Source organism: Protopterus annectens, chromosome 12.part0, assembly GCF_019279795.1.
Source record: "Protopterus annectens isolate FY-2018-M chromosome 12.part0, PAN1.0, whole genome shotgun sequence".
Classification (NCBI taxonomy): domain Eukaryota; kingdom Metazoa; phylum Chordata; order Ceratodontiformes; family Protopteridae; genus Protopterus; species Protopterus annectens.
Window position 1 is genome coordinate 1,119,501,295 of NC_056746.1, and position 20,880 is coordinate 1,119,522,174.

General features: G+C 44.1%; 1 protein-coding gene across 2 annotated transcripts in view; it reads left to right on the top strand.

The window, feature by feature from the left end:
* ZNFX1 (zinc finger NFX1-type containing 1) overlaps positions 1 to 20,880 on the top strand; it is a 359,279-nt gene that overhangs the window by 54,728 nt on the left and 283,671 nt on the right. The window contains exon 1 of one of the 2 annotated variants that reach the window (XM_044090128.1): positions 10,523 to 10,847. The exons of the other annotated variant lie outside the window; for it this stretch is intronic. The gene's annotated coding sequence lies outside the window, so the exon portion shown is untranslated. Of the gene's footprint in view, positions 1 to 10,522; positions 10,848 to 20,880 lie in introns of those variants that run through there. 2 annotated transcript variants of the gene reach the window in all.

Here is a 20,880-nt window from a genome sequence, read left to right on the forward strand (position 1 = left end):
CCCAAGGCTACAGTGACTACAGATGTTTCCCAGATGTGGTGGGGGAGGGGATTTTCTGGGAAAGACAATCCAAGGCACCTGGTTCCCATCGAGGCCAATCTGCATATAAGTGTACTAGAGATGAGAGAGGTGCAGGCCTTTCAGGATGCTGTCCCTCTGGGAACAATTGCGATCCAATCAGATAATATGTTGGTGGTTTGGTACATCAACAAGCAAGGAGGAACCAAATCATACCCCCTTTGTCGAGAAGCACCCAGGGTTTGGCAATGAGTGATCTCATCCAACCGCTTTCTGATAGCAATGCACATCCCGGGGAAGTCCATCGTGATAGCAGAAAAACTTAATAGATTTATTCTTATGCCTCACAAGTACCCCTCAATCAGAATGTGGCAGAGATGATTTTCCAAAAATGAGGCCAGCCATGATTCCGTCTTTTTGCCTCTCTCGTCAACAGAGCAAATGCAGCCTATTTTGCCCTAATTCCTCCACAGGGGGAATCCCCGATGGATGCTGTTCTTTATGATTGGCTCCTGGGCCTCCTTTATGCCTTTCCTCCTACTCCCTTGATCTACAAATTTCTACAGAAAGCCAACAAGTTGAAGAGAGCAGTAATATTGATTGCCCCCTTTTGACCTCGACAGATCTGGTTTCCCTTCCTCTGGCCTTGTCTTCTGGAAAAACCTTGGATTCTGGATCCAGTTCCAGACCTACTGTCTCACCCAGTGGGAATGATTCATCCCAACCTGAATAACCTCAAGCTGACAGCTTAGCTCCTCCAGTTCCAGTAATAATCAGGCAACCACTGCTCTCTTCCCCAGTTCATCTCGTTCTGTTATATTCTCATAAACCTTCCACTAGAAAGTTGTATAAAAGTAAGTGGAAAAGGTTTGTTCTTTGTGCTAAATCTCATGACATGGATCCCTTCACTGCCCCTATCCATTCAATCTTTGGCTACTTGGCACATTTGTTCAGTGAAGGAGCAGCTGCCTCTACTATCAGAGTCCAACTGGCAGCCATATCTAATTTCCATCTTTGGGAAGATGGCTCTTACTTAATTTCACACAAGCTCTGTAAAGCCTTTTTGAAAGGGCTTAGTCTTATTAAGGCGTCCTTACAAAGATCCTCCTCCTCCATGGAATTTAAATTTCATCCCGAGACATATCATATAATCCCCTTTTGAACCGGCTACAAATTGTGACTTAAAATTTTTATCTTGGAAAATAGTTTTCTTGGTGGCTACCACATCAGCCAGAAGAATATCAGAATTACAAGCTTTATCTTCCCAACCTCCTTACTTGATTTTTCATAAAGAGTCTCATTATTGACAGACTCTTCCTTTTTTACCAAAGATAGTTTCTGAGAATAATATTAATCAAACTATTGATTTACCAGTGTTCTTTCTAAATTTCCAGAACAGGGGTGAATATTTACTCCATTTGTTAGATGTTCACAGACATTTACGGTTTTACCTCCACAGAATGAAAGACCTCAGGAAAGGAAGTCAGTTGTTTCCTATTCAGAAAGAAGAAAAGGTCTACCAGTATTTATGATAACTTTAGCAAAATGGATAACAGATTGTATATCTTTCATCTGTAAAGCACAGGGTAAACAACTGCAAAGGCCTGCTTCTTCTGCTTCCCATTCTAGAGATTCTATAGACAAAATTTATGCTGCGGATACTTGGGCTAATCTTCACACCTTTATTACTCATTACAAATTGGATTTGGTCTCCAGGGGCACAGCTTCCTTTGGTTCGATGGTTCTGAGGAATATCCTTCCATGAGCCACCCTAAGAGAAAGGTAACTAGGGACTCTGCCCCTTCAGTGAGGATAAAGTGAAAACTGACAACATCAGATAAAGAAGTTATGTAATGTTCCATCTGTGTTGTTCCTTTTCACTTTTTCCTCACAACCCATCCTCCAGCCCCCGTCCAGGTCTCCAGGAAGGACGTGATGTTCTAAATTTTGTTTGAAATGGTTCTTTGATGGCTCCAGGAATAACTTCAGTTTAGTAATTGTATGTATATTCCTGTCGGTATATACGACATACATATTCTAATAGCTATTTTTTCCTAGCAAACAAGATCTGAGGTAATGGGGGGAGGTGCATTATGGGTAAGGGGTGGGTGCCCAAGACCTTTGTTGTTTGCCATGAGCTTTTGCATGGCTGAGTCAGATCGGAGGGCTCAGATCCAAACCCATCAGTGAGGAAAAAGTGAAAATGGACAACACAGATGGAACATTATGGTGAGTACATAAATTATTTTCCTTTGTTGCATCAGTTTGCTCACCCAGTATTTCTGACAGAGCAGTCTGCAGGGAATTTTTTTAAATTCTGCCAAATATCCTTCTACTCCCATGTTGCAGTATTCTGTACATAAGGATTTTCTTCTCTTGCTACCCAAACATCTGGCCAGTATACAAAATATTTCTGTCACTCTATGGTGCGTGGAACATCTGACATGGCTAGCAGAGTGTCGGCCATAAAAGTGATGTTTGCATGCACCAGTCCTCAGAACTTCTCAGCCGCCAGTTGAACATCAGGTGTTCCTACCTTCCCAGCCATCAGATTCTAGAGAAGTCAGATAAGTGCCTTGTTGGGGAACCTTCTTTCAGTCATTGTTTTTCTAATGCTTGTTCATGTTATCCAGAATGGGCAAGTGTAAGTGTGGCCATCAGATACCTCACAAGGATGGCCACGATCAGTGCATGTTTTGTTTAGGTAGGTTGCACGACTACAATGCCTGCACCATCCGCCAGGCGTTTCTGCCCAAAACTCTCCGTAGATGACTCCACGCGCTTAACCTTTATTTGGAAAACCAATGTCATAAACAGTTAGTGTTAGGTATGGAGGTTTCCACCAACTTACCTACCAAACTGCCTAAAAAGAGGCCCAAGATCATCAGGCCTGCTATTGCCGCTGCGCCTCCTCCGTCTGACACCCTGTGGCCGTCAGCCTGGCTGATTGCTTGGGCTCCGCTGCCTCTGATACAGTGGGTACCTATATGGAAGCTGCACAATACTGTGTGGAGAGCACATCCATGGTGGGTTTTCCGACGTCTGTTTCCGATGCCGAGGGGGAAACTGCGATTTCGGCAGAACTGTCAGACCCCTCCATTCCTTTACAGTCATCTAACACTAGGCCTTCCTCTGTTCAGACGCCCACTTGGCTGTCGCTCAAAAAGAAGGAAAAGCGGAAGCATATGTCTCCAGCTACTGAAAGTACTCTGGATTGGCAGGCTTTCAGTCAAAGCCTGTTTAATGCCTTTATGGTCTTACGGCCTACCACACCTGGGATTTCCACAATTTCTCCTCCAATCCTGAGCCTCAGGCCTCAGACTTCAGATCCCTCTCAGATGGAAGATGAAGAATACTCTGATTCTTCTTCTGAAGAATCCATCTCATATGCCTCTCGGCTGCCTTCTCCCTAGGATATGGTTCCCCAGAGGAAGAATCTGTTGATCCTGACTCCCCAGCAGAGGATGTAACTTTTGGGGAAACTATAGTTAAAATGAAGGAGCATTTTAAGTGGGAATCATCAGAAATGACAGAGGTACAAAAGAGGTATTATGATCTCATCCAGATAGATTCCCCAACCCCTACTGCTGTTCCTCCCATTCTTCCTGCTTTTCTGGATGCTGTCTCTGCAGCATCCTTGAACCTGGACTCCCATCCCCCTGCCCCACGCAGACCGGCTAGGTTTTATAAAGTCCCTGGGACTGCAAAATTCCTTATAAAGTGTCCTGCTGCAGACCCTGCCACAATTTCCATTTCTACTGACAAGATTTCAAAGCTTCTGCCTTCTACCACCCTCCTCCCTGCTGACAAGGACAGCAAAACTGTGGAGTGCTTGGGTAAGAAAATATATACTTCTGCTACTCTGGCTTTCAGAGCAGCTAATTATCAGATACATATGGCTAAATATGCCTTGTCCCTTTTGATTTCAAAGGAATTGTTTGACTCCCCAGGCTCTGCAGCCAAAGCTCAGCTGTGTTCCCTAGTTGCTCTTACGTCTCAGGTTACCAGACACTCTAGCAAGTGCAGCTATGATGCTGCTGATGCCTCAGCCAGGTCAGTAGCATCATCATCTGACTTAAGAAGGTATTCTTGGCCACATATACAACCCCTACCAGATGATTTTAGAGCTAAGCTGGTAGATGCTTCTTTGGGCAATACAGTCCTGTTTGAAGCAAAAGTGGCAGACTCATTCAAGCCTTTACAACAAAAGGGGAAAGAGATGCAATATTTAAAACACCTGCTGGTTTCCCCAATTCCAAAACTTCAGAGGAATTATCCACCCAAAACTCAGTTTATCAGAAAACACTCTTGGCCTGCTACCTCCTCTAGGCCTAGGAAAACCTCCATGAAGCTGCCCACTCCTACTAGAGCCACCCAATCTACCAGCCAGAGGCTGCCCTTTCAAGACAGGGCAGGTAGTGTGTGACTACCTGCCAACCTTGGACCCCCCCCCACCTCCCGCTATCCGTCTCTCACTATATCTCTCTCACTCTCTCCAAGTGTGGAGACTTGTCACTTCAGACAAGTGGGTTCTTCCTATAATAAGAGACGGGTACTTCATGACTTGGCTCATTTCACCAAAGAGAAAGGGAATCCTACAGCTCACAAAAGAACAGCTTCCTCACTTAACAAGCAGTGCTAGACAACCTTATGACTCAAGGCACCATTCAAACAGTTCCTCTGTCTGCAATGGGAAGAAGCTTCTACTTCAGGATTTTCCTGGTTCCAAGAAAATATGGCCCCTGGAGGCCAATTCTGGACATCTCTCTTCTCAACCTTTTCCTTCAGGTACCAAACTTCAGGATGCTTACCTTGCCAACTCTCTTTCCGCTCCTCCTCCCTCAAGGGTTCATGGCCACCTTAGACATCAAGGATGCTTACCTTCACATCCCTATAAGGCCCAGTTTCAGGAAATACCTGAGGTTCTCTGTGGGCCCTTCTCACATTCAATTCTCTGCCTTGTCCTTTGGGCTTTCCACTGCACCCAGAGTCTTCACCAAATGTCTGGCTCCAGTTATTGCTTCCTGCAGGACAAAAGGAATCCAGATATTCCCTTATTTGGATGACCTGCTCATTCAGGCAGAATGCAAACAGACCCTCCTGCAACACTTACAAGTTGCCATTACTCTCCTACAGTCCCTGGGATTTCAGATCAGTTTCCCCAAATCCCAGCTGCAACCTACTCAAGACATAGTCTTCTTGGGATGCAGGATCCGTACAGACATCGGGAAAGTCTTCCTTCCACCCCAAAAGGAAGAAAACTTGACACAGTACATACTTTTGGCCCTTCGTACCACAGAAATGACCGCAATGTAGTACCTCAGGCTCCTGGGCTACATGGCGTCCGCTGTACCCATACTACCTTTAACAAGACTCCACATGAAGAAACTGCAATGGTACCTCAGGTCAGTTTGGATACAGCACTCCCACCCCTCGAGTAGAGAGTACCCCTCCTACCCTGCCTCAAACAGGAGATACATTGATGGTTGAAACAGGTGAACCTCAACCCTGGTCTTCCCTCCAACCACCTCAACCGAAACAGACCATGTACACAGATGCTTCGGACATAGGCTGGGGAGTAACTCTGGGGGACCTGAAATTGCAGGGAGTGTGGCCAGTGCCACAAAGGAAAGAGCACATCAATATCCAAGAAATGAGGGCAATATTACTGGCCCTGTGTGCCTTCCAAACCAAACTTCAGCGAGGATCCCTAAAAATGTTTACAGCCAATACCACAGTGCTGTGGTATCTCAAGAAAGCAAGGGAGGGGCCAAATCTTATGTGCTTTGCAGACTAGCTCTACTGGTTTGAGAAATGGCCACCTCCCAGGGAGTGACTTTTACAGGTGGTATACATACCTTCCCAACAGAGCTCTCAGGCAGACTCCCTCAGCAGATCCATAACAAAGGCACACAAATGGATGCTTCACAGGGATGTCTTACTGGACTTGGTCCACCGGTGGGATATACTTCAAATAAACCTGTTTACCTCCCCTATCAACAGGCAGCTTTCCTTCCTTCTGCACCAGACTATCAGAACCATAGGCTATGGCCTTTTCAATTTCCTGGAAGGGGATGTTTCTTAATGCATTCCCCACTTCCCTCTTGTTCAAAAGATCCTGCTAAAGATCCAGTAGGACAGATCATAAATCTGGCTGGTGACACCCTATTGGCCAAGACAGTATTGGTTTCTCCTCCTCTTACAACTATCCAAGGGCAGTCACCACAAGTTAGCTCTCAGAGTGGACCTTCTCACACAGCACAAGGGAACCCAAATCCACCCACAGTGGCAATCTCTTCACCTCACTCTGTGGGTGATAGGATTCTGATCCCTTTCAGACACCTTTACAATGAGGACATGCTCACTGTCCTGCAGGAGGCCAGGAAACCAAATGCTCACCTATCAAAGTGGGAAAGATTCTCCATATGGTGTCTCAAAAGGCAGTTGGACCCACTGCAAAGCGAGACTCCTTTAGTACTGTCTTACCTGTGTGAGCTGTTGCAGGCAGGGTTAGCATTCTCATCCATTAAGACCCATTTATCTGCCATTTCTGCATGTCTTCCTCTGGACCCCTTTAGCTTCCAGACTACCTGCAAAACTTTTCCTTAAGGGGGTACTTTATCTCAGGCCACCAAGGAACCCCTCCCTCCATAGGACCTGAACTATGTTTTAGGGAAGCTCACACTTCCCCTATTTAAGCTAGCTACCAAAGCTTCCCTAAAACATTGCACATGGAAGACCGTCCTCCTTGTGGCCTTGACCTCAGCTAGAAGAGTGCTGGAGTTGCAGGCCCTCATGGCTATTCCACCCTTCTTATTATTCCACAGAGACAGGGTAACTCTTAGAACTAACCCTTCCTTCATGCCCTAGGTGATTAATGACCTTTCCTTAAATCAAGCCATCCACCTACCTGCCTTCTTTCCCAATCCACAAGGAGACAGTGAGAGAGTACTTCATTTCCTGGACATGCACAGACAACTCAGATTATATCTGCAAAAAACAGGTCCATCAGACAGGTGTTCTGACTGTTTATCTCCTTCCATCCCAGGGCCCTAGGAAAAGCACTATCTAAACAAACAATTTCAACATGGATTTCCAAAGCTATTACCTTTTTCTACAAACACCATGGAAAATCCCTGCAAGGTGCTGTCAAAGCACACTCCACCAGGGTAATGGCCTATACTGGGGCCTTCTTCAGGGGTTTGGACACTTTCACTATTCTTAAAGCAGCCACTTGGTCTTCTGTGCATACCTACACCAAACATTACAAGTTAGACCACACTTCTAGAGCCAGAGATGTATTTGCCAGGGCTATCCTACATGGATTCCTGGAGAATTATAATAGGCCCCCACCCCCTTCCTCACAGTGAGCTTTGGCACACCCCCATATGTACAGAATACTGCAACATGTGAAGAGAAGAATATAGAAAAGTTGTGTAAAATCTTACCATAACTATAGATGTCCTCCTCTTCCATGTTGCAGTATTCCTTCCCACCCACCTATCCCTCCTGTTATAGAGCAACCACCTTTTTGGATGGTATAGGACTGTCATTACCCTTATTAGGACTGGTGCATGCAGATGTCACTTTCATGGCCCACGCTCTGCTAACCACATCAGACGTCCCACGCCCCATACAGTGACTGAAATCTTTTGTATACTGGCTGGACGTTCGGGTAGCAAGAGGAGAAAACCCATATGTGCAGAATACTGCAACATCAAGAGAAAGACCTGGTAACATTTTACACAACTTTTCTTTCATTACATTTCCAGAAAATATGTTCCCAATTACCTCTTTTTTCCCCATCACACCTCCAACATTTACAGTCTACTTGAGGAGAAGTTATTTGGACTCTGCTTGGGATGTAGAAATATCTATGCAAACACTTCCAAAGAAAGATCCTAAATCTACTGACTTTGTTACATATTAGGTGCCATACATATATCCTTCCATTATTTCTTTGTGAATTGCTTATCTGATCTCTCCTCCTAATCCTTTCTAATCTACATTGATTCATTCCTAAAGTTATCATGCAATATTTTTTATGGCTTTCTAATTTTTCCTTTTTTAGCAGCAGCTTCTGTTCTAGATTCAACTAAAAACTCTACCAGTGCTGGTCTTTTTCATAGCATCAACCTATTTATTTCACTTTGCCTATACTCGTATCTCAGTCCTTCATAGGGAAAGCAGTCTCTAGTCTGCAGTCCAAATTAATTCTTAGCCTCTTCCCATTCTTTTATCTTTTTCTCTCTAATTATTTGCTCCAGTACATTGGTTCTTTGCCATTGTTCTCCAGTAAATTCCAGTCTCTTCTTGCCTATTCTTTGTACCCCTAATTGCACTTATCCCTATTGGTGGAATTCATTTTCTTCATTCCTGTGTTCATTCTGTATAATTATTGTTATTCTCCTTAATGATCTGCATCCAAAATCTCAGTCTCTCTTTGTTTATTGAGCTTCCCCGCTGTTTCATAATCATCCATTTCCACTTTGATTTATACTTTTCAGTTTGTGTTATGTATAAGAGCCTTAACTGTGTAGCTCTGAATTACCCCTTCAAACGAGGTAGTCCCAAACCACCATGTTCTTTTGGAACGGTCAGCGTATCCCACTTGACTCTTGCCGTCTTCCCCTCTCAGATAAAATCCTTCAAATAATTTTTAATTGCTATCCACAATTTCTCCTCTGGTTGACAAAAATATGCCTGACTTGTGTATAAAACTAAAGGGACTAAAACATTTTCACTGCTTGTATACTGCTATCCATGCCCATAAAACAGAGGTACCAGTGTCTCAGTTTTTGTATACTCTTTTTAGTCTCTTCCTACATATCCTTAGCTGCCATAACAGAATGCTTTTTAATCCATACTGTTAAGTACTTTTTTCCTTATAAATATAGGTATTGCTGAACCATTTCGTATATGGGTACAGCTACTGAGGCTAGAGGGACTTCTGAACATAAAATACTGCAGTACTAGAGCAATTCCAAGTATATTTGCTAGCTTCAATGCCACAAATTTTACTTGAACCTCTTTCCTCCTGGTGACTATAAATCATGATCTGCTTTTGCAGACTTTCATTTGTATTCCGTTGTGAAAAAGTAGACAATTCTGGCACAGAAACATGGATCCTTCAGACGTCTTCAATTATATCCATTTAAAAAGCCAGAAAAAGACAATTAAAATACTAAAAAACAAACCTTTAATGAACAGCTGTTTTTCAATACTAAACATTCAGTCAGTATAGATTAAAGTTTTTAAATACCTATCATGTCTAACAGCAGCCAATCAAGTTGCGCACTAAATAGGGCTGATTTGTTTGAATGAATGAAAATATTAATGTAATTTAATGTATAACAAAATAGTGTATAATTAAATATTTCTGAAGCATCTATGTTCCTATGCCAAGATCTTTTGCTTTTTATATTGTAACTGCGAACTCTCTAGCACAGACTAACTTTGAGTGTTTTTTTTTGTTTCCTTTGGTATTTCATTATGCACTCATTAGACTGCACCTCTTCATTTGCATATCATTATGGATTAATTTGCATAACTCTGTTTCCACACCTTTTTGTACTTTAGCACGGTCTCTGTGAATAACTACCTAGTTGCATGTTCTCGATTTTGGTACAGTAACGAGCTGACTATTATCCAACTTGACTATAAATACTAGCCAAAGTGTTTGTGAGGAAATATTTGGAGTGCTAGTTCAAAGCCAAATAAGGCAAGTAGACTCTCGGGTAATGGGAAGGAAATATAGGAGACAGGAGGAGATAATTATTATGAAAAGTTTAACTGTACATGTTCCAGTGGCAGATCTTAGACCAGATGGTTTATTGACTATTTGATTTAATTTGATAAACAGATAAATGCACTGATTCTTGAAAGGGTTCTCTGGTATAACTTGGCTCAGTATAGTACAGTGAGGTGACAATGAAATGAAATTAAACCAAACAATATAAACAGCATCAGGCAGAAAGCTGAATCCATAGAAAAAAGTGCAGGAAACAGAAACTCGTGTGTTTTTCCTCTGTTATTCATCCATTATGACATAACAAAGATAGCTGGATAGATGCACACAAGTGTAATTTACTCAAATACTAGGTAATAATAGCTGGTTTTATTCCCTCTGAATCAGCCCTTCCCCTTTGGAAATTAGTATGCAGTGAGTTAAAGGCCCCAGACAAACTGTCACTTGAATTGTTCAAAAGATCTCATCTGTGGGCATTAAGATAGATTTACCAGAACAATAGCTCTCTTATTCACTGCTCTTTTGCTTATTTCTGTCCTGCTTCATAAGAACAAAATATGAATGTTAATGTTTTTTAAAAAAATAATAATACTGCTGAAAAATGCTTTGTACATTATATTTACTAGTGCTTTAATAACTCTGGATAGCCTTGCAGCGTTTAGTTTTGTTTTGCTTCTCTTCCTGTCCTTGAAATTCCCTCTTTAAACAGCAAGAATGGAAATCGAAAGTTGCATCAGAGAAAGAGACTGAGTCACAAGAAGGGCTGGGCATAACATTTCCAATCTATTTAAAACCAAGAGAATCTAACCAGCAACCATTACTAAGGGAAAGCATTTACAGGAACAGTAGGCAGATCATGCAGGCTGCTCTTTAGGAAAACTGCTCTCAAATTAAGAGGGAAGCACCACTGCTCTGACAAGGCGGCCTTTTCATTTTTTTTTCTTCTTCTGCTGGCTTTTTGTTTGTTATGAGTATGTCTCGGTCTCCCAGAGAGTGAGACACTGAGCTGCAGAATGTATCTGATGAGGAAGTAGGCTAAGGGGAAAGCATCAGAAGCTGTAACTTGACTCTACAGTATCCGGTGAGTGGTGACTGCTTCTCATTCATTCCTGTTTTATTACTGATTGAAGATTTTGAATTAATTTGTTTAGCCCGGAAGTAGAGGCAATCAGGTAACTGATGGATGCAGGTTATCTGGAATGGCGGCACATCTGTCTTCAGATCTGTGTTTCTGCCTGATTCCTATGTCCTTCTAATTGCTAATGATAAAAAAATTGTATTTCTTCGAGCAGTACAGCTGATGACTTATCACAGGGAAGTTTATTTCCTGTCTGTTGCAGGAAGAAGTATTACTGAAATAATTGTAATCGGTTACGAGCTGTTTTAGAAACTTATCAGTCCTGTAAGAGTTACTGAATAGATCTTTAAGTAAGAATTGAACTTTCCATTCAGAAGGAAATGAGATAATTGAGGGGTCATGAGGTGGTGTTGGCTATTTAGACCAACCTTTGTCAATATCACTGTCAGGCCTGCCTTTGTTGTTCCTGTAGGAAAAAAATGTGTGTCTCATCAGCTTATCTGCCAATGGAAAAGCAGTTTTCACAAGAATGGGTGGCAACTGTGTTCTTGTGATCTGATGCTTATAGGGTTGCCACCTTTTCAAATGCACAAAGTGGGACATTTGTGTTAGGAACGTCGGATTTTGCAGGGCAAAACATACCCATGGCCAGTACAAAGGACAGCAATTTACTTTTTGCCAGAATAGCAACTTATTCTTGTAGCATTTGAGTTGCTTATTCTGTTTATTATAATATTTTGGTGTTTCAGATACAAAATAACTGTTTTATGCTACTATTAAAGAAAATATAGGAAATGTTTTTGTCCTAAGATATCAGGACATTTGCCATTTGTTCAGTTTGTTTGCAGGACACAACTGGCCAAAGAGGGACTGCCCCTCGCAAAGTGGGACAGGTGGTAACCCTAGATGCTTAGTCAACTGATTATAAAATGCTGTTTGGTTCAGTTTAACCAATTTTGTGATTACACCCCAAACTAAACACACAAACAAGAAAGAAAACTGTTTTGCATAGTAGTGCAGTCTCTTCTTGAACACCCTGACTGCAAGACTGCTGCATCTTCTGGGAAGGGTAATACTTCCATCCACTGCTCTTTCTATGAAGGAGTACTCCTGTGTTTTACTTCTCAGTATAGTTCCTGCCAGCTTTCTGCTACATTCCTTGGTTGTCTTATAGCACATTACATTATACTTCCACTTGCCTGCACCCAGCTAGTACATCTCAGCTGTCAGTTTTTTTCATTATGCATCTCTTCTTCTGCCTTACATACAGCGACAACTTATTTTAATACATAGGAGAGATATTTTAGGCTTATCTTCAATCTGAACATTAATCTCTGCATCAGTTGTAAGCATGTTGAGCTTTACAGAATTAGTCTTCAATACCATATACAGTAGTCCAGGCAGGGGCTCAAGAAGGTTGTATACAGTGGAAGGCATCCTCTGTAAGCCAGTGATAACCTTGTCAGTGTGTACCAAGGTTTAGATAGCAATGAGTTTTTACAGTTTGCAGTCACTTTTCCATTACTGGTTTCATTCACCCCAGATCCATTTTTTTCCTTTATGGCTCACATTGTTGAACTGCCATGCTTGCAAATAGAAGTCAAATCTTCTGTTTTAAAATGAATAATGGGCATTTGTGGGTGTCATTGTACAAGCAGAACTATGCTGCCTGCTTGTGTAACTAGCAGATACCTCCTGTAATTCTGTCAGATTTATCTGATTCACCTTTCTGTTACAGATACCATGCTGTATTCATTGTTGCAATCCCTGAGCCATTTCTTTCATGAATAACTGCATTAGTTGTGTTATTTGAGATAGATAAACAGGTCTGTTGTGGCTCTTTTTTGCCATTGTCTTCACAGAGTCCAGTCAGCTTTTAAAGAAGTAGAGTATTGGGTCATGTATGATATATACTCTAGATAGTTCTTGTATGTTGTTATTTAATTTTTGGCAAGTATTTCTGATTCTTTGTTTATGCCTGCATTTTATGCGTTTCTTAATGGCTGCTTTCCTTATACAGCTAAGCAATTGTTCTTACTTTGTAGTTCTCTAGATACTTGAGTTTGGGGGGGGGTCATGTCCTAATGGACCTGCCTAATGGCTCCACTGCATTCACTCAGCTGGCCCATTTGTTCCATCAGGGATGGGTTCAAAAGTCAGGCATCCCTTGCTAAAGTGAGACTTCTGTGACCCAGTCGTTCCTGCTTGGGGTGCCTTATTAGGTCGTTTGTTTTCCCCATGGCAAGAGTTGGGTAGTAGGTAGCAGAGAGTTGACTAACTTACTAATCTGTTGGGGTAGCCTACTCTTCCTCTTTGCAGCACCCCCCCCATGATGGGTCATTGACCCATGCTGCCAGTGGCAGGGAGGGTACCTCTTCATGGTCTCTCATCTCACTTGTATTCACACATGCAGTGAGTGCTCACAAGCTTGTGCTCCATGAGTGTAACATCAAGTGTTTTTGTGAGGTGTCACCCAAGTGGTGAGCCAGAGCCACCATAGGTTCATAGATGTTTACTAGGCTAATGACTACAAGGGTATTTATAAGCCTAGCCATGCATCCCAAATCTCTGACAAGTTCTGATACCCCTGATAAGTGTAAGCATGAGCCTGGGAGAGGAACCATTTACAGTCTCATTCCAAGGTGAGCGAGCTGACAAAGGTCACTTACTCCCATCCTCCCATGCCATCTCCTACAAGTACCCAGCTGCTGGTCAAACTTAGGTCACCTACATCATAATATCTCTCTGTGCCTTGGATCTGGCATTATTACTTGTGTTTTTTGTTCATATTTAGATTGTAACTGAAAATGTGGGGCATTTGTTTACATATTAGCATTACTTTATTTAAGTTTTTTTTCTTGTGAGCTTGTGGGTGGCACAGTGGTGCAGTGGTTAGCAATGTACCTTACAGCAAGAGGTTCTCCATTTCGATTCTCAGGTGGCGTGCCTACTGTGCGAAGTCTGCATGTCCTCCCTGTCTTTTCATGAGTTTCCTCCAGGTGCTCCGGTTTCATTCCAGATTCCCAAGACATGCTGCAAGTGGATTGGACATTCTAAATTAATCCTAGATGTGTGTGTGTGTGTGTCTGTGTACGTGTGTGCCTTCTAAGGAAGGCTGGGCACTGGGTGGCAGCTTGACACTGTAAAACTCTACTGTCACTCATTCTGCAGACCAATGATCCACTGTGGTGACCTGTAACAGGAGCGGCTGAAAGGAGAAGAAGAAGATTCATGTGAGCTTGTGCTAATAGTCTTATGAAGGGTTTTAGTGTACTCAGTTGCTTAGGTGATTTAGGTGTACCCATGAAGATATATGTGGCTGAACAAATGTTTCTTTTTCACTGAGTTTCACAGGCTTCTTTCAGCCATATCATGCTTACGCCTTGTCAGAGTTTGCATGTTTTAGACACTTAATTGCACAGCTTTGTGGCTTTTACAGTTGTTCAGTTTTATGTTTGCATTGCCAACACGTTTGCAGCATTGTTGGTTTTACTCTTTGTTACACCCTTTTCATTGACTAAATATTTCATATGGGGTACTTGCCTGCATCAGATTTCCTTGTAGGATGTTGCTTCACTCCATTAAACACTTACCTGTCTCCATTCACATATTCTGGCTTGCTTGCCTTACTGAGCCTCTCTCTCCAGCTATGGCTGCTTACTGCCACAGACACCAATAATGTAGGCTGGACAGTATGATTTCTTTTCAGAGTGAAAATGTGATTTTTTTAGCATTTTAATTGTCACAGAGTTTGTGTACCCTCAGAGGTAGTATGTTTAGGGGTTAGTGTGATGGCAGAGTCCCCATATTGGGATGCAAGGGGGTGTAGCACCCCTGCAGAAATGATGTATCAGGATTTTTGTTTGATGTCGCATTTTACAATATTTTGTGTTGGTGTTGTGCTGCAATTTGAATGGCCTACTTATGATATTTTTTCATCTTACCATAGGGAAAGTTAATATTTCACCACAGAACCCCTTTTTTCTTAATGTCTTTCCATTATGAACTGCATAAAGATATACAATTTTACTTTATATATTAAAAAACCCTGGTAGCAAACAGGGAGGAAGTGAGTGGTCACACTACCATTGTAGATTGATCACACTGCATGAGTAATACAGCTGAACACTTTATCTTTTTTTTTGGGTGACAGAAGGAATTAGAGGAGATAGTACAAGGCTGCTATAGGAACCAGGCAGATTATCTTCTGGATAGTTCTACTATTCAAAATAACCAAAGGGTACAGAAGCTGTCATTTTCATTCAAAGCCAGGGAGTCAGACTGACCAATGTGAGAGTGTTCGATCTCGCCGTTTGTTCTTACACCTGGGTTCGGAGCCGATCCTCGGCTCCGTGTCGGCCGCTTGCAAGCTCTGCATCGAGAAGAAGCTCGAGACAACCTAATACCCACAATCCCCCTCTGCCTTTACCTCAGATCTAGTTTGCCGCTGCAGCGTTCGCATCACTGGGTCGAGCTCGAGCACCTAAAGATAAGATTAAGATATTATTCTTGTGTTTTCAGAGTAATTTTATTATAAAAAGTTTGTTAGTGACATAGTGTGTGTGTGTGGTAAGGTTGAGGAATTCTCGGTTCCGTTAAGTTTATTTAAACTTATTAGAGTTCCCCTCGGGGCCTACCACCCCTTTCTTGGATTTGACTACCGGATTGACTTTTGTCCTTACTGGATTCGACAATTTCACCAGACTTGACTTTATTACTGGACTTGACTTCTCAGTTTCTAACTATATTAAGTGTAAGATGTCTGAAAAGGCTAAATCTGGTTTCAAGCGTTGCCAATGTGGGCAAAAGATGTCAGTTACTGACAATCATAGTTCCTGCGTCTACTGTCTTGGCCCTCTCCATCTGCAAGAAGACTGCTCAATTTGTCATTCTTTCAGTGGGAGGGTCATGACAGATAGGCGCAGGAAACTCATGGATAGGGGTTTGTTAAAACCTACTTTTCAAGAGGCTCTGGATGCTTCAGACCAGGCATCCAAATCCTCGAAGGAATCGAAGACGTCGGAGCCCAGGTCATCGGCTCCAAGCTCTTCAGCTAAACTTAGATCACCGGTTCCACAGACTTCGGGGCCGAGTGTTCAACTGTTGTCAGTTTCCGAGCCTCGAGTCTTGGAACCGGTGATGGAGCTCCCTCCCCCGACACTGTTGAGGTCGGCTCCGTCTTCGATTCCTTCGACCCGTTCTTCCAGGCCCCTCTCAGATACTGATGTAGACCGCGTGGTGCAGAAGTTAATGGAGAATACGGCCTTATCCAAACTCATCTCGGTCTCCTCTCAATTGGTGTCGAGACTTGAAGGCCTTCCACTGTCTCCATCTGTTCCTCCTCCGAGACCTGTCCAGTCTTCGGAGCCAGAAGAGGCTGAGCTGCTGATTGTGGAGCCCTCGGTGCCAGAACCTTCCTTTTCTCGGTCGGCTCCGTTCACTTCGACTCCGTCGGATCCGGTACCGGAGTCTCGGAGCCGAAGATCCATCCTGGGTTCCGGGACCGAGAGTCGGACAGATTTTTCGGTTCCGACTCTCCCTCTCGGGGCCTCGGCTCGGATCGACTCGGTTCCGTCCTTGGGGTCGATGCCTTCGGTGCCTGTTTCGGGGATTCTTCCCATTTCTTCGGAACCGGGAGATGCCTCGACTCGGGACCCGGGGGCTTTCGATCTCATGAGGAAGGTGTTGTCTACCCAGACAACCACATCAGCAGATACAGCTTCTCCTCCCCATAAAGGTCCGTTATCCTCCTCTGCACCCATGGCTACAGCTAAGCGTCGAGCACCTGTGTCTCAGCCACCCCTGGAGGGTGCCACCTCTTCCTCGGAGGCTTCTTCAGATGCTCCCCCCGAAGAAGTCCCTAGGAAAAGATTGTGTAAGAGGAGACACTTAGATTCTCCACAAGAATCTTTGACATCCGATACTGACTTGGATAAGTCAGAAGGGTCCCCAAAGTCACCTTCAGAAGATGTCTCTTTTTCTGACATCTTGGAGATCCTAAAGCAGAGAGGTGACTGGCAGTCCCTCCCCCCTTCTGAGGATGAGTCAGTCTTGCTGAAGGCATTTGGTGCTCGCCCTTCCTCCTCCTGGGTCACTCCGCCCTTCGATGAGTTAATGGAGCTGATTGCTCGAAGGGCGTGGGAGGCTCCTGACACGGTGGAGCCAGTCCCTAGGAAGCCTAATAAATACATTACTGCACCCCAAGACAAGGCTTATTTGACAAAAGGAGTTCCAGTGGACGCTATGGTGGTGGCAGCGGCCACGAAAAAGGAGATGTCGGAATCTTCCTCATCTGTCCATCCCCCTAACAAAGATTCTAGGACTATGGACAGGTACGGGAAGCGCATTTTTAGTTCAGCGGCTTTTTCTATGCGATCCCTGAACTATTTGACCCACTTCACACGGCTACAGAGGGATCTAATCAAAGAGTTGGGAGATACCCTCCAGGGTACTACAGATGCTGCTGTCTCAGAGAAAGTGACAGCACAACTTAATACCCTTACATCCATTGTAAACTCGTCCATGAGGCTGATCTCGTACGCAGCCGAAGGTTCGAGTAGGGCAGCAGCTTCAGCGATTGCTCTTCGTAGACAATCCTGGATGCGCTTATGTTCATTTGCGGAAGCCTTCAAGTCTTCCTTTACTAACGCCCCATTTGACGGTGCCACTCTCTTTGGCCCCAAAGTAAAGGAGACCCTTACCCGGTGTGAGCAGGAGGGAAAGACTCTGTCTGCTGTCTGAGTCCATTTTTCCACCCCATCCAGACCGTACCCCAAAGGGCAACGCGGTGGGAAAATGTGGTTTTGAAAACCCCAAGGTTCTTTCCCAGGCACACAGGGTGATGCCCCCTCTAGAGGCAGAGGAGGAGGCAGAGGTGGAAGACGCCGCCCTGGCGGCAGAGGGGGTCCGCAAAATCAAGGTGACAGGGATACCCCCCCTGGAAAACCTTTCTAGCACTCCTGAGAGGAGGCCCGACTGTCCTGCTCTGGAGGCAGTCGGGGGTCGCTTAGCTTTATACCCTCAGGCCTGGCAAAACATTACTACAGACAACTGGGTAAAAAGCGTTGTTACCAGAGGTTACAGAATACCATTCCTATCCAACCCCATTCCAAAGAGAAGACTCCCAGATGTGCCGCCCCATCTGCGAGAACCAGCAGCTATAGAAATTTCAAAGTTGCTAGAAAAAAAGAGTCATCCAACCAGTCCCAGTGGACCAAAGAGGATTCAGAACTTACTCAAGGTTCTTTTTAGTTCCAAAGAAGACAGGGGACTGGAGGCCCATTCTGGACTTAAGCAACCTCAATACCTTCGTCAAGAAAGAAAAGTTCCGAATGGTCACGCTTCAATCGATCCTTCCATTCTTACAGAAGGACGACTGGATGTGCTCAATAGATCTGAAGGACGCATACTACCACATCAAAATGGCCAGGGCGTCCAGAGATCATTTGCGCTTCCGGCTGGGAGCCAGTCACTTTCAGTTTCGAGCCCTGCCCTTTGGTCTGACCTCAGCCCCCAGGGTTTTCACCAAATGCATGGCAGTGGTAGCGTCTCACCTGAGATGCCTAGAATTCCAGGTGTTTCCGTATCTGGACGACTGGCTCCTTTCTGCCACCACCCAGCGTCAACTGATACAGGCCAGGGATTATACTCTACAATTTTGTGTTCACCTCGGAATTTCCGTAAATTTCGAAAAATCTTTACTACAGCCATCACAGCGTATCTTATTCATAGGAGCGGAATTGGATACGCATCAGTTAATTCTAAGGCTTCCTCCAGAAAGGATAGCTTCACTTCAAACCCACATATCTCTTCTTCTGTCATCCAGAAAATCCCCAGCAAAACTGGTACTAAAGGTTTTGGGCCTCATGGCAGCTTCTCTCATTGCGATACCATTGGGAAGACTGCACATGAGAGTTCTACAATGGCTACTGTTTGCACAATGGTCGTTCCAACAGCTACCTCTGACACACGAAATTCTGATCACAAACACATGCAAATCACACCTAGTCTGGTGGCTTCAGACTTGCAACCTTTCCAGAGGAAGACCATTTGTGCTACCCACGCCGACAGCTACGGTGACCACGGACGCTTCCCTGATAGGGTGGGGGGGCATCTTTCAGGGACAGACAGTCCAAGGCGAATGGACCAATTTAGAGTACAATCTGCACATCAATGTTCTGGAGTTGAGGGCAGTGTTTCTAGTGTTGCAGCACTTTGCTCCCCTTCTTCCTCTAGGGACTATTGCAATTCAGACGGACAACATGTCTGTAGTCTGGTACATAAACAAGCAGGGGGGAACCAAGTCCTATCAGCTATGCAGAGAGGCCATGAGAATCTGACAATGGGCGGAGTCCACGGGTCGCTTTCTGATAGCAACGCACATCCCGGGGTCATCCAACGTCATAGCCGACAGGCTGAGCAGAGCAATCCTGTTGCCGCACGAGTGGTCCCTAAAACAGTCAGTTGCGAAGAAGATTTTTCGCAAGTGGGGCCAGCCTTCCTGCGATCTGTTTGCGTCTCCAATGAACGCCAAATGCAGGAGCTATTTTGCCCTATTACCCCCTCCAGGGGAAGTCCCCAGGGACGCACTAGTTCACGATTGGCCCCCGGGCCTCCTGTATGCTTTTCCTCCTTTTCCCCTGATTGCGAAGTTTCTGCAGAAAGCCAACAACCTGCAAAGGACGATCATCCTCATTGCCCCATTCTGGCCTCGTCAAATTTGGTTCCCCTTTCTTCTGACACATCGCATTCGGGGACCCTGGATCCTGGACCCAGAGCCAGATCTACTGACTCACTCGTCAGGGGCTCCCCACCCCTCGCTCCTGTCTCTCCATCTAGCAGCTTGGCTGCTCCGATTCCCTACTTAGCCAGGTCTGATCTTCTTTCACCTGCAGTTCAGAATATACTAGTGGCTTCTCATAAAGCTTCCACTACTAAGACCTACACTAGTAAATGGAAGCGCTTTGTATTCTGGGCAAATACACAGCAACTGGACCCTGTCATAGCTCCTTTAAACAAAATCTTGGAGTTTTTAACAGAATTGTTCCACCAAGGAGCTTCTCCTGCCACTTTAAGAGTGCAATTGGCTGCCATCTCCAACTTTCATGTGGAAGAATGTGGGGCTCCTGTTATGGCCCACAGACTTTGTAAGGCCTTTTTAAAAGGGTCTTTTCATATTAGACCACCAGTTAGATCTCCTACATCCCCTTGGAGTCTAAACCTCTTATTATCTAAATTGATGTTACCCCATTTGAACCAGCCTCCTCTTGTCCATTGAAGTATTTGTCGTGGAAGACCCTCTTCTTGGTAGCCATTACATCTGCTAGGCGAGTATCTGAGCTTCAGGCTCTCTCCATTAAACACCCTTATTTAATCTTTCACTCTGACAGAGTATCTCTTCGCACTAATCCATCCTTTCTCCCCAAAGTTTGCTCTATTAATAACATTAATCAATCCATTGAATTACCCACCTTTTTCAAGAATCACTCCAATAAAATGGAGTATATGTTACACAAGTTGGATGTCCACAGACAACTTAGATTTTACTTGGATAGAACAAAGGATCACAGGAAATCTGATCAACTTTTTGTAGCCTTTGCTGATAGCAGGAAAGGTGTAGCGGTTACTAAAAGAACTCTTTCCAAATGGTTAACTGATTGTATTACCTATGTTTATGATTCTTCAAATCAAGCTTTATCTATCAAACCCAAAGGACATTCTACAAGATCAGTGTCTACATCCCTGGCTCATGCAGCTCGCCTACCATTAGACGCTATTTGTGCGGCTGCTACTTGGTCTAAACCACATACATTCATTTCTCATTACAAGGTAGACAAGGTTTCTAGGGACAGGGCAACCTTTGGTTCCACTGTGCTCAAGAACGTCCTCCCGTGAGTTCCTCAGGAACATGGAGCTAGGGACGCTACCCAGGTGTAAGAACAAACGGCGAGATCGAACACTCTCACATATAGAAGTTATGTCCTTACCATAACGTTCCATGTGGAGTGTTCATCTCGCCTTTGTTCTTACATTCCCA